The sequence below is a fragment of the Triticum urartu genome, chromosome 1A (assembly GCF_056163025.1).
Source record: "Triticum urartu cultivar PI428250 chromosome 1A, HENAU_Tu73, whole genome shotgun sequence".
Taxonomy (NCBI): domain Eukaryota; kingdom Viridiplantae; phylum Streptophyta; class Magnoliopsida; order Poales; family Poaceae; genus Triticum; species Triticum urartu.
Window position 1 is genome coordinate 114,485,270 of NC_141873.1, and position 12,362 is coordinate 114,497,631.

Genomic DNA, 12,362 nt, shown 5'->3' on the forward strand with positions numbered 1-12,362 from the left:
CTGAACCTAACATGAGTCAGATGCTCAGTATGATGAAGCCATTACCCCAAGATGCTGCATATCCCAAAGAGTTCTTTGTTGAAGACCTAGAGTATCTGCCAAGGACTATTTATCACATCATAAGGCGAACACACTGGCCCATCAAAGGGCACTCTCCACATGCCAAGCTGGAAGGTGCAATGAAGACTTTGGTCTTCTATATTCTTCATGGAAAATGCTTCAATGCACAGGACTTCTTCATTCGCCAACTTGCTGCATCAGGCTCTGATCTGTTTGGCTTGAAGTTCTACGCCCCATGGGTCATGCGGCTGATCAAACTTCACTCCACTATCTCATATCAGCCATCTGCTCGCAATCATCGGATTTTTCTGCCTGATGTGGATATGTCTATTGAAGCCATCTATCCTGAGCCTGCCAAGGAACCTCTAAGTCTTCAGAATGTAGAGCATCAGAGTTTTCCTTTGGCTGGCACTACACGTGCACCGCATCCTGCTCTCACTGAAGCCACTGACAGTACAACTGCTCCATGACCCAAGAAGCGCACTCGTGTTCTCAATGACCGAGAGCTTCTTGTGGCTCTTCATGAGAAACAGGATAGGCATCATGACTGGCTGAAGCGTCAAATGCAAAGCCTCTTGGTGGATGCTAATCGCATTCGCAATCTTACCACCAAGAATGCTTTTGTTGCCCATGAAACCTCTCGCCGCACATGGAAAGGGCTGATGCTGATGTGTTCTGAAGATGATCTTCAAGAGGATGGCTTCTCTGAGCGCTTCAAGTTTGACTCCACACCTCCTCGAAGGGCAGTGCTGCGACGAACTCCATATCTTGAAGACTCTGAGTTCTCTTCCTCTGCTGCAACTGTGAATGCCAGAGTGATCGAGGATGAAGACGATGCTACTTCACCGCCACCTCCTTCAACATGCTCCGACTCTGCTCCAAGCTCTTCTGCACCGCCAAACACCACCAACGACCCTGCTGCCTCACCTACTCTTCATGGGAACGAGTAGATGCTCTATGTCTTCAAACCTTTTCGGTCCTTACTGACAAAAGGGGGAGAAGCATATGAGTTTGATAGTCTTCAAGCGGGTCCATATGGGCGGGTGCTTTATATTTTGCTTCGTGTTTACAACTCTCGTTTTGATACATTTGGTTCTTTGAGTTGTAACACTTAAACTCGATGGTCGTCTGCTACCTATTTGCCATTTTGTGATGCGATGATAAATTCCGCATGTGCGATGATAAATTCCACACTTAGATCATTTCGCAGACGTCCATTTTCCATTATGCATGTCATTATCTTCACATACCTTCACATGCAGAGTGGATTGTCATCATAAGTTGAAGAGGATCTCCACAAGCACAACCTGCCATGTGCATTTGCATTCCAAAAGCAAATTACTTATATGCACATCTTCAGGGGGAGCCCTTGCAACTTATGAAGACAATTCTTTATCCTTTACAATTTCACATATTATATTCCCCGTTGAAAACTTCAACTAGTTTGTCATCAGTCACCAAAAAGGGGGAGATTGTAAGTGCATCTAGTGCCACCCCTAGTTGGTTTTGGAGTATTGATGACAAACCTAGTTGAGGGACTAATGTGTTTGTGAGAATTGCAGGATAACACAGGTAGAAGTCCCTCATTGATTCGGTTTTCTTACCAGAGATGACCCCTAAAAATGTATGAAGACATTGATGTCAAAGGTGGTATATGAAGATATTCACATTGAAGACTATGACAAGAGAAGACATCGCATGAAGCCTATGGAGCTCGAAGACTTAGATCTTTCGTAGCTCTTTTTCCTCTTCCTTGTTGAGTCATAGGAACCACCGTACTGTTAAGTGGGGTCCAAGAGAACCATTCAGAATGACTGAAGTGATGCTTAAACAAAACCTATATCTTCGAGTGAAGACTATGAGAGCGAATCTTGTCCAGAGTCGGAAAAGTCAGCTTTGCTTGTAGCCCAAGTAAAGTTGCCGTGTGAGTTTGAAATCTGACCGTTGGAACACGTGTCAGTTCCTTAGTGACCCAGGGTCATTTCGGACAAATCAGGTCGGGTTGCCTAGTGGCTATAAATAGCCCACCCCCTACAACCATAAACGATTGACTGCTCAGAGTTAGTGTACGGCTTTTTTCGTTTGAGAGCAACCCACCTCGAAGCCTTTAAGAGAGAATTCCTTGCGAGGATAAAGCCCTAACCACCCAGAGCCAAAGAGAATTAGGCATCACTTAAGTCTTCGTGTCTGTGTGATCTGAAGACTTATTACACTTGAGGACTGTGCATCCTCCAACCGGTTAGGCGTCGCGTTCTGAGCATCCAAGAGACATTGTGGATCGCCGGTGAACGAAGTCTGTGAAGGTTTGGGAGTCTACCTTGAAGACTTACCAGAGTGATTGGGAGAGGTCTGTGTGACCTTAGCTCAAGGGGAATACGGTGAGGACTGGGTGTCCTGAGCTGCGTGTTCAGGACTGGGTGTCTGGGACTGTGTGTCCTCAGGTTTAAATACCTAGCCGCCCTAACCAGACGTACAGTTGTCACAGCAACTGGAACTGGTCCAACAAATCATTGTCTGTGTGACCTTATGCTTGTTTTACCTTCCTATGCAAGTTGATCCTTGTTCCCACAAGTTGTTTGCTCACAAAATCCCTATGCATAGGAAGTGGGTTAGACTTAAATGTGCTAGTAATATTCTTCATGATGCTCTCTTTATGTTTCAATTCTTATCTTTTATGTGAGCATCATTGAAATCATCATGCCTAGCTAGGGGTGTCAAACGATAGCGCTTGTTGGGAGGCAACCCAACTTTATTTTTGTTCCTTGCTTTTTGCTCCTGTTTCATAATAAATAATTTATCTAGCCTCTGTTATTATTGAGTTTTTTATGTTTTAATTAGTGTTTGTGCCAAGTAGAACCGTTGGGAAGACTTGGGGAAAGTCTTGTTGATCTTGCTGTAAAAAACAGAAACTTTAGCGCTCACGAGAATTGCTGCCATTTTTTATCGGAGAGTGGTATTTAGTTAATTATTTTTGCATATGATAAATAGATAAATTCCTCACGTCCAGCAATTTATTTTAGAATTTTTGGGGTTCTAGAAGTTTGTGTTAGTTACAGATTACTACAGACTGTTCTGTTTTTGACAGATTCTGTTTTTCGTGTGTTGTTTGCTTATTTTAATGAATCTATGGATAGTAAAAGAGTTTATAAACCATAGAGAAGTTGTAATACTGTAGGTTTAACACCAATATAAATAAATAATGAGTTTATTACAGTACCTTGAAGTGGTGTTTTGCTTTCTTTCGCTAACGGAGCTTACGAGTTTTCTGTTAAGTTTTGTGTTGTGAAGTTTTCATGTTTTGGGTAAAGATTCGATGGATTATGGAATAAGGAGTGGCAAGAGCCTAAGATTGGGGATTCCCAAGGCACCCCAAGGTAAAATTCAAGGATAACCAAAAGCCTAAGCTTGGGGATGCCCCGGAAGGCATCCCCTCTTCCGTCTTCATTCATCGGTAACTTTACTTGGAGCTATATTTTTATTTACCACACGATATGTGTTTTGCTTGGAGCGTCTTTTTATTTTATTTAGTTTTGCTTGCTGTTTGAATAAAATACCAAGATCTGAAATTATTAAATGTTAGAGAGTCTTCACATAGTCACAAAATTATTCGACTACTCATTGAGCTTCACTTATATCTTTCGGAGGAGTTTGTTCTTGCTCTAGTGTTTCACTTATATCTTTTTAGAGTGGTGGTGGTTTTATTTTATAGAAATAGATGAACTCTCATGCATCACTTATATTATGTTGAGAGTCTTTAGAACAGCATGGTAGTTTGCTTTGGTTATGAAACTAGTCCTAATATGATGGGCATCCAAGAGGGATATAATAAAAACTTTCATATAGATTGCATTGAATACTATGAGAAGTTTGATACTTGATAATTGTTTCGAGATATGGAGATGGTGATATTAGAGTCATGCTAGTTGAGTAGTTGTGAATTTGAGAAATACTTATGTTAAAGTTTGTGATTCCCGTATCATGCACGTATGGTGAACCGTTATGTGATGAAGTCGAAGCATGATTTATTTATTGATTGTCTTCCTTATGAGTGGCGGTCGGGGACGGGCGATGGTCTTTTCCTACCAATCTATCCCCCTAGGAGCATGCGCGTAATACTTTGTTTCGATAACTAATAGATTTTTGCAATAAGTATGTGAGTTCTTTATGACTAATGTTGAGTCCATGGATTATACGCACTCTCACCCTTCCACCATTGCTAGCCTCTCTAGTACCGCACAACTTTTGCCGGTACCATAAACCCACCATATACCTTCCTCAAAACAGCCACCATACCTACCTATTATGGCATTTCCATAGCCATTCCGAGATATATTGCCATGCAACTTTCCATCATTCCGTTATTATGACACGCTTCATCATTGTCATATTGCTTTGCATGATCATGTAGTTGACATCGTATTTGTGGCAAAGCCACCGTTCATAATTCTTCCATACATGTCACTCTTAAGTCATTGCACATCCCGGTACACTGCCAGAGGCATTCATATGGAGTCATATTTTGTTCTAAGTATCGAGTTGTAATTCTTGAGTTGTAAGTAAATAAAAGTGTGATGATCATCATTATTAGAGCATTGTTCCAGTGAGGAAAGGATGATGGAGACTATGATTCCCCCATAAGTCGGGATGAGACTCCGGATGAAAAATAAAAAAAAAAGAGAAAAAAGAGGCCATAAAAAAGGCCCAAAGAAAAAAATAAAAATAATAAAAAATAAGAGAAAAGAGAGAAGGGGCAATGCTACTATCCTTTTACCACACTTGTGCTTCAAAGTAGCACCATGATCTTCATGATAGAGAGTCTCCTATGTTGTCACTTTCATATACTAGTGGGAATCTTTCATTATAGAACTTGGCTTGTATATTCCAACAATGGGCTTCCTCAAATCCCCTAGGTCTTCATGAGCAAGCAAGTTGGATGCACACCCACTTAGTTTCTTTTGTTGAGCTTTCATGCATTTATAGCTCTAGTGCATCCGTTGCATGGCAATCCCTACTCACTCACATTGATATCTATTAATGGGCATCTCCATAGCCCGTTGATATGCCTAGTTGATGTGAGACTATCTTCTCCCTTTTTGTCTTCTCCACAACCACCCTTCTATTCCACCTATAGTGCTATATCCATGGCTCACGCTCATGTATTGCGTGAAGATTGAAAAAGTTTGAGAACATCAAAAGTATGAAACAATTGCTTGGCTTGTCATCAGGGTTGTGCATGATTTAAATATTTTGTGTGGTGAAGATAGAGCATAGCCAGACTATATGATTTTGTAGGGATAGCTTTCTTTGGCTATGTTATTCTGAGAAGACATGATTACTTGGTTAGCATGCTTGAAGTATTATTATTTTTATGTCAATATTAAACTTTTGTCTTGAATCTTATGGATCTGAATATTCTTGCCACAATAAAGAGAACTACGTGGATAAATATGTTAGGTAGCATTCCACATCAAAAATTCTGTTTTTATCATTTACCTACTCAAGGACGAGCAGGAATTAAGCTTGGATGCTGATACGTCTCCAACGTATCTATACTTTTTGATTGTTCCATGCTATTATATTATCTGTTTTGGATGTTTATGGGCCTTATTAAACACTTTTATATTATTTTTGGGACTAACCTATTAACCCAGAGCCCTTGTGCCAGTTTTTGTTTTTTCCTTGTTTTAGAGTATCGCAGAAAAGGAAAATCAAACGGAGCCCAATTGACATGAAACTTCACGGAACTTATTTTTGGACCAGAAGAAGCCCACGGAGTATCGGAGATGGACCAAGTGAGTCCCGGGCTGCCCACGAGGGTGGGGGCGCGCCCCCCGCCTCGTGGACTGCCCGGAGATCCACCGACGTACTTCTTCCTCCCATATATATTCCCATATACCCTAAAAACTTCGGGGAGCACAATAGATCGGGAGTTCCGCCGCCCGAAGCCTCCGTAGCCACCAAAAACCAATCTAGACCCGTTCTGGCACCCTGCCGAAGGGGGCTATCCCTCTCCGGTGGCCATCTTCATCATCCTGGTGCTCTCCATGATGAGGAGGGAGTAGTTCTCCCTCGGGCTGAGGGTATGTACCAGTAGCTATGTGTTTAATCTCTCTCTCTCTCTCTCTCATGTTCTTGAGGTGGTATGATCTTGATGTACCGCGAGCTTTGCTATTATAGTTGGATCTTATGATGTTTCTCCCCCTCTACTCTCTTGTAATGGATTGAGTTTTCCCTTTGAAGTTATCTTATCGAATTGAGTCTTTAAGGATTTGAGAACACTTGATGTATGTCTTGTGTGGGATACCCGTGGTGACAATGGGGTATTCTACTGATCCACTTGATGTATGTTTTGGTGATCAACTTGTGGGTTCCGCCCATGAACCTATGCATAGGGGTTGGCAGACATTTTCGTCTTGACTCTCCGGTAGAAACTTTGGGGCACTCTTTGAGGTTCTATGTGTTGGTTGAATAGATGAATCTGAGATTGTGTGACGCATATCGTATAATCATACCCACAGATACTTGAGGTGACATTGGAGTATCTAGGTGACATTAGGGTATTGGTTGATTTGTGTCTTAAGGTGTTATTCTAGTATGAAGTCTAGGGCTGTTTGTGACACTTATAGGAATAGCCCAACGGATTGATTGGAAAGAATAACTTTGAGGTGGTTTCATACCCTACCATAATCTCTTCGTTTGTTCTCTGCTATTAGTGACTTTGGAGTGACTCTTTGTTGCATGTTGAGGGATAGTTATGTGATCCAATTATGTTATTATTGTTGAGAGAACTTGCACTAGTGAAAGTATGAACCCTAGGCCTTGTTTCCTAGCATTGCAATACCGTTTGTGCTCACTTTTATCATTAGTTACCTTGCTGTTTTTATATTTTTGGATTACAAAAACCTTTATCTACCATCCATATACCACTTGTATCACCATCTCTTCGCTGAACTAGTGCACCTATACAATTTACCATTGTATTGGGTGTGTTGGGGACACAAGAGACTCTTTGTTATTTGGTTGCAGGGTTGCTTGAGAGAGACCATCTTCATCCTACGCCTCCTATAGATTGATAAACCTTAGGTCATCCACTTGAGGGAAATTTGCTACTGTCCTACAAACCTCTGCACTTGGAGGCCCAACAACGTATACAAGAAGAAGGTTGTGTAGTAGACATCAGCGGCCCAAGTGGCGCCGCGGGGTTTTGTGATGTAGAACCACTGTTTCTGCCATTCCTTTACAGTCTCCACGAAAGTGCCTTTCGGCCAGGAGACATTGGTCAGATTACTCACCATGGCGCCTCCGCACTCCGCGTGCTGGCCATCCACCACCTTTGGCTTCATGTTGAAGACCTCGAGCCACAGCCTGAAGTGGGGTTGGATGCGGAGGAAGGCCTCACACATGACGATGAATGCCGAGATGTTGAGGAAAGAGTTTGGGGATAGATCATCAAAGTTTATCCCGTAATAGTACATCAGCCCGCGGATGAAAGGGTGGAGTGGAAACCCTAGCCCGCGGAGGAAATGAGGGATGAATACCACCCTCTCGTTGGGCTTTGGTGTGGGGATGACTTGCCCCTGGGCTGGAAGACGGTGGGCGATTTCCTTCACCAAGTACCCGGCCACCCGAAACTCAGTAATGTCCTTCTCCTTGACGGAGGAGACCATCCACTTGCCTTGACCTTCGGATATGGACATGGTTGAGGCTAGCTTGAGTGGGAAGAAGATGAGAACTTGGGCGCTGGAGCTCAAGAGTGGAAGGGCAGAGGAAGAGAGAAGGCGTGGGAGAGGAAGGGGGGATCCTTATCCCCTTATAAAGGCAGTGAATATCAAACGCCTCCCCACTCGCCCTAAAACTCGCCTATTCCCAAGGTATGTGTAAACGACACGGTTGGGTTACCCACGCCCGCATTGATGAGAATCCCGCAATAAGGGGACATGATCTCTGCTTTGACAAGACGTACCAATGGAAACCGCATCTCGAAGCACGGAACGGCGGACAAAAATGGTTCGATATAGTGACCGAACAGATGTGATGTCATCTTGCAAAAAGTTGTCAGCAAATGGGACTCGTGAAATACTATATTCCTTGCGGTTGTGTGTGGTACTTGTGTTTCAGATCTGGACACCTTCATTTCATCCGAAGACTATCCTGGAGTATTCAAAAAGTAGAACCCGCCTTGCAATGTCGAAGACAATCTACGCGCCGGACACATCGTCATTGAAGCCTCGTTCATGGGCTATTGAGGAAGCCTGGACTAAGGGGTCATCGGGTGTCCGATCTATTGGATATGGGCCAGACTGATGGGCCGTAAGGATACAAAGACCGAGGACTCTACCCGTGTTCAGTTATGACTCACCTTGGCGTGGAAGGCAAGCTTGGCGACCAACTATGAATATTCCTTTCTCTGTAACCGACCTTGTGTAACCCTAGATCCCTCCTGTGTCTATGGAAACCGGAGGGCTAGGTCCGTAGATAGGCCGAATCCTCATAATCATAGCCAGATTAGACTTTTAGGGTTTAGTCATTACGATCTCGTGGTAGATCAACTCTTGTAATACTCATATTCATCAAGATCAATCAAGCAGGACGTAGGGTATTACCTCCATAGAGAGGGCCCGAACCTGGGTAAAACATTGTGTCCCCCGTCTCCTGCTACCATCGATCCTAGATGCACAGTTCGGGACCCCCTACCCGAGATCCCTCGGTTTTGACACCGACACCCCTCCCATGCCATGGGAGCCAAGTACCAGAGGGGAAATCCTTCTCCCACATAGGGAGGAGGCCAGGGAAGAAGAAGGAGGGGGGCTGGCCCCCTCGCTTCCGTTGGCGCCGGAGTGCCACTGGGGCAACGATCTACATCAACAATCTTGCTACCATCATCACCAACTCTCCCCCCCTCTTTGCAGCGGTGTAACACCTCTTCTCCCCACTGTAATCTCTACTTAAACATGGTGCTCAACTCCATATATTATTTCCCAATGATCTATGGTTATCCTATGATGTTTGAGTAGATCCGTTTTGTTATGTGGGTTAATCGTGATCTTGGTTGGTATGATTGTATATTTTATTTATGGTGCTGTCCTACGGTACCCTCCGTCTCATGCAAACGTGAGGGCCCCTCGCTGTAGGGTGTTGCAATATGTTCATGGTTTGCTTATTGTAAGTGTTGCGAGAGTGACAGAAACTTAAACGTAGATAGGTGGGCTATGGCATATGGGAGTAAAGAGGACTTGATACTTAATGTTATGGTTGGGTTTCACGACCTTAATGATCTTTAGTAGTTGGAGATGCTTGCTAGAGTTCCAATCATAAGTGCATATGATCCAAGTAGAGAAAGTATGTTAGCTCATGCCTCTCCCTTATATTAAATTGCAAGAATGATTACCGGTACTTGTTGTCGATTGCCTAGGGACAAATGACTTTATTATTGACAAAAGCTTTCCACTCTTATTACCTTGCAATTTATCCGTAGTTTTATCCCCACAAAGTGTTTCATACTTGTTTTTGGTAAAGCAAACGTCAAGCATGTGTAGAGTTGTATCGGTGGTCGATAGAACTTGAGGGAATATTTGTTCTACCTTTAGCTCCTCGTTGGGTTCAACACTCTTATTTATAAAAAAAGGATACAAACGAACCCCAATACTTGTGGGTTATCAAGACACCACGTGATGATCGGGTGTGATAGACACTATGTTCACATACAACGGGTGCAAGACAGTTTTGCACATGCGGAATACTCGGGTTAAACTTGATGAGCCTAGCATGTACAGACATGGCCTCGAAACACTGGAGACCAAAAGGTCAAACGTGAATCATATAGTAGATATGATCAACATAGAGATGTTCACTATTCATGACTACTCCATCTCACGTGATGATCAGACATGGTTTAGTTGATTTGGATCACGTATCATTTAGATGACTTGAGGGATGTCTATCTAAGTGGGATTTCTTAAGTAATTTGATTAATTGAACTTAATTTATCATGAACTTAGTCCTGATAGTATTTGCATATCTATGTTGTAGATCAATGGCCCGTGCTACCGTTCCCCTGAATTTTAATGCATTCCTAGAGAAAGCTAAGTTGAAAGATGATGGTAGCAAATACACGTACTGGGTCCGTAACTTCAGGATTATCCTCATTGCTGCACAGAAGAATTATGTCATTGATGCACCACTAGGTGAAAGGCTTGCTGCAGGAGCAGATGCTGATGTTTTGAATGTCCGACAAGCTCGATCTGATGACTACTCGATAGTTCAGTGTGCCATGCTTTACGCTTAGAATCGGGACTTCAAAGACGTTTTGAACATCATGGAGCATATGAGATGTTCCAAGAGTTGAAGTTAATATTTCAAGAAAATGCCCGAGTTGAGAGATATGAAGTCTCCAAGAAGTTCAATAGCTGCAAGATGGAGGAGAATAGTTTTGTCTGTGAACACATACTCAGAATGTCATGATATCATAATCACTTGACTCAACTAGGAGTTAATCTTCTAGATGATAGTGTTATTGACAGAGTTCTCCAATCACTGCCACTAAGCTACAAAGGCTTCGCGATGAACTATAATATGCAAGGGATGGAGAAGAAAATCCCGAGCTCTTCACAATGCTCAAAGCTGCGAAGGTAGAAATCAAGAAGGAGCATCAAGCGTTGATGGTTAACAAGATCACTAGTTTCAAGAAAAAAGGGCAAGGGAAAGAAGGGGAACTTCAAGAAGAATGGAAAGCAAGTTGCCACTCCCGGGAAGAAACCCAAAGTTGGACCCAAGCCTGAAACTGAGTGCTTCTACTGCAAAGGGACTGGTCACTGGAAGCAGAACTGCCGCAAGTATTTGGCGGATAAGAAGGATGGCAAACTGAACAAAGGTATATTTGATATACATGTTATTGATGTGTACCTTACTAATGCTCGTAATAGCTCCTGGGTATTTGATACTGGTTCGGTTTCTCATCATATTTGTAACTCGAAATAGGAGCTACGGATTAAACAAAGATTGGCTAAGGATGAGGTGACGATGCGCGCCAGGAATGGTTCCAAGGTCGATGTGATCGCCATCAGGATGCTACCTCTATACATCTACCTTCGGGATTAGTTTTAGACCTGAATAATTGTTATTTGGTGCCAGTGTTGAGCATGAACATTATATCTGGATCTTGTTTAGTGCGAGACGGTTATTCATTTAAATTAGAGAATAATGGTTGTTCTATTTATATGAGTAATATCTTTTATGGCCATGCACCCTTGAAGAGTGGTCTATTTATGTTGAATCTAGATTGTGGTGATACACATATTCATAATATTGATGCCAAAAGATGCAAAGTTTATAATGATAGTGCATCATATTTGTGGCACTGCCGTTTAGGTCATATTGGTGTAAAGCACATGAAGAAACTCCATGCAGATGGACTTTTGGAATCACTTGATTATGAATCATTTAATACTTGTGAACCATGCCTCATGGGCAAGATGACTAAAACTTTGTTCTCCGGAACAATGGAGCGAGCCAATGACTTATTGGAAATAATACATACAGATGTATGCGGTCCAATGAGTGTTGAGGCACGCGGCGGGTATCGTTATTTTTTGACCTTCACAGATGATTTGAGCAGATATGGGTATATCTACTTAATGAAACACAAGTTTGAAACATTTGAAAAGTTCAAAGAATTTCAGAGTGGAGTGGAGAATCATCGTAACAAGAAAATAAAGTCTATACAATCTGATCGCGGAGGCGAATATTTGAGTTACGAGTTTAGCCTTCATTTAAAACAATGTGCAATAGTTTCACAACTCACGCCACCTTGAACACCACAACGTAATGGTGTGTCCGAACGTCGTAATCATACTTTATTAGATATGGTGTGATCTATGATGTCTCTTACCAATTTTAGCACTATTGTTTTGGGGTTATGCATTAGAGACAGCTGCATTCACGTTAAATAGGGCACTGTCTAAATCCGTTGAGATGACACCGTATGAACTATGGTTTGGCAAGAAACCTAAGCTATCGTTTCTTAAAGTTTGGGGTTGCGACACTTATTGATACGTCTCCATCGTATCTATAATTTTTGATTGTTCCATGCCAATATTATACAACTTTCATATACTTTTGGCAACTTTTTATACTATTTTTGGGGGCTAACATATTGATCAAGTGCCCAGTGCCAGTTCCTATTTGTTGTTTTGTAGAAAATCCATATCAAATGGAGTCCAAACGGGATAAAAACTGATGGAGATTTTTTTTGGAATATATGTGATTTTTGGGAAGAAGAATCAACGCGAGACGATGCCCGAGGG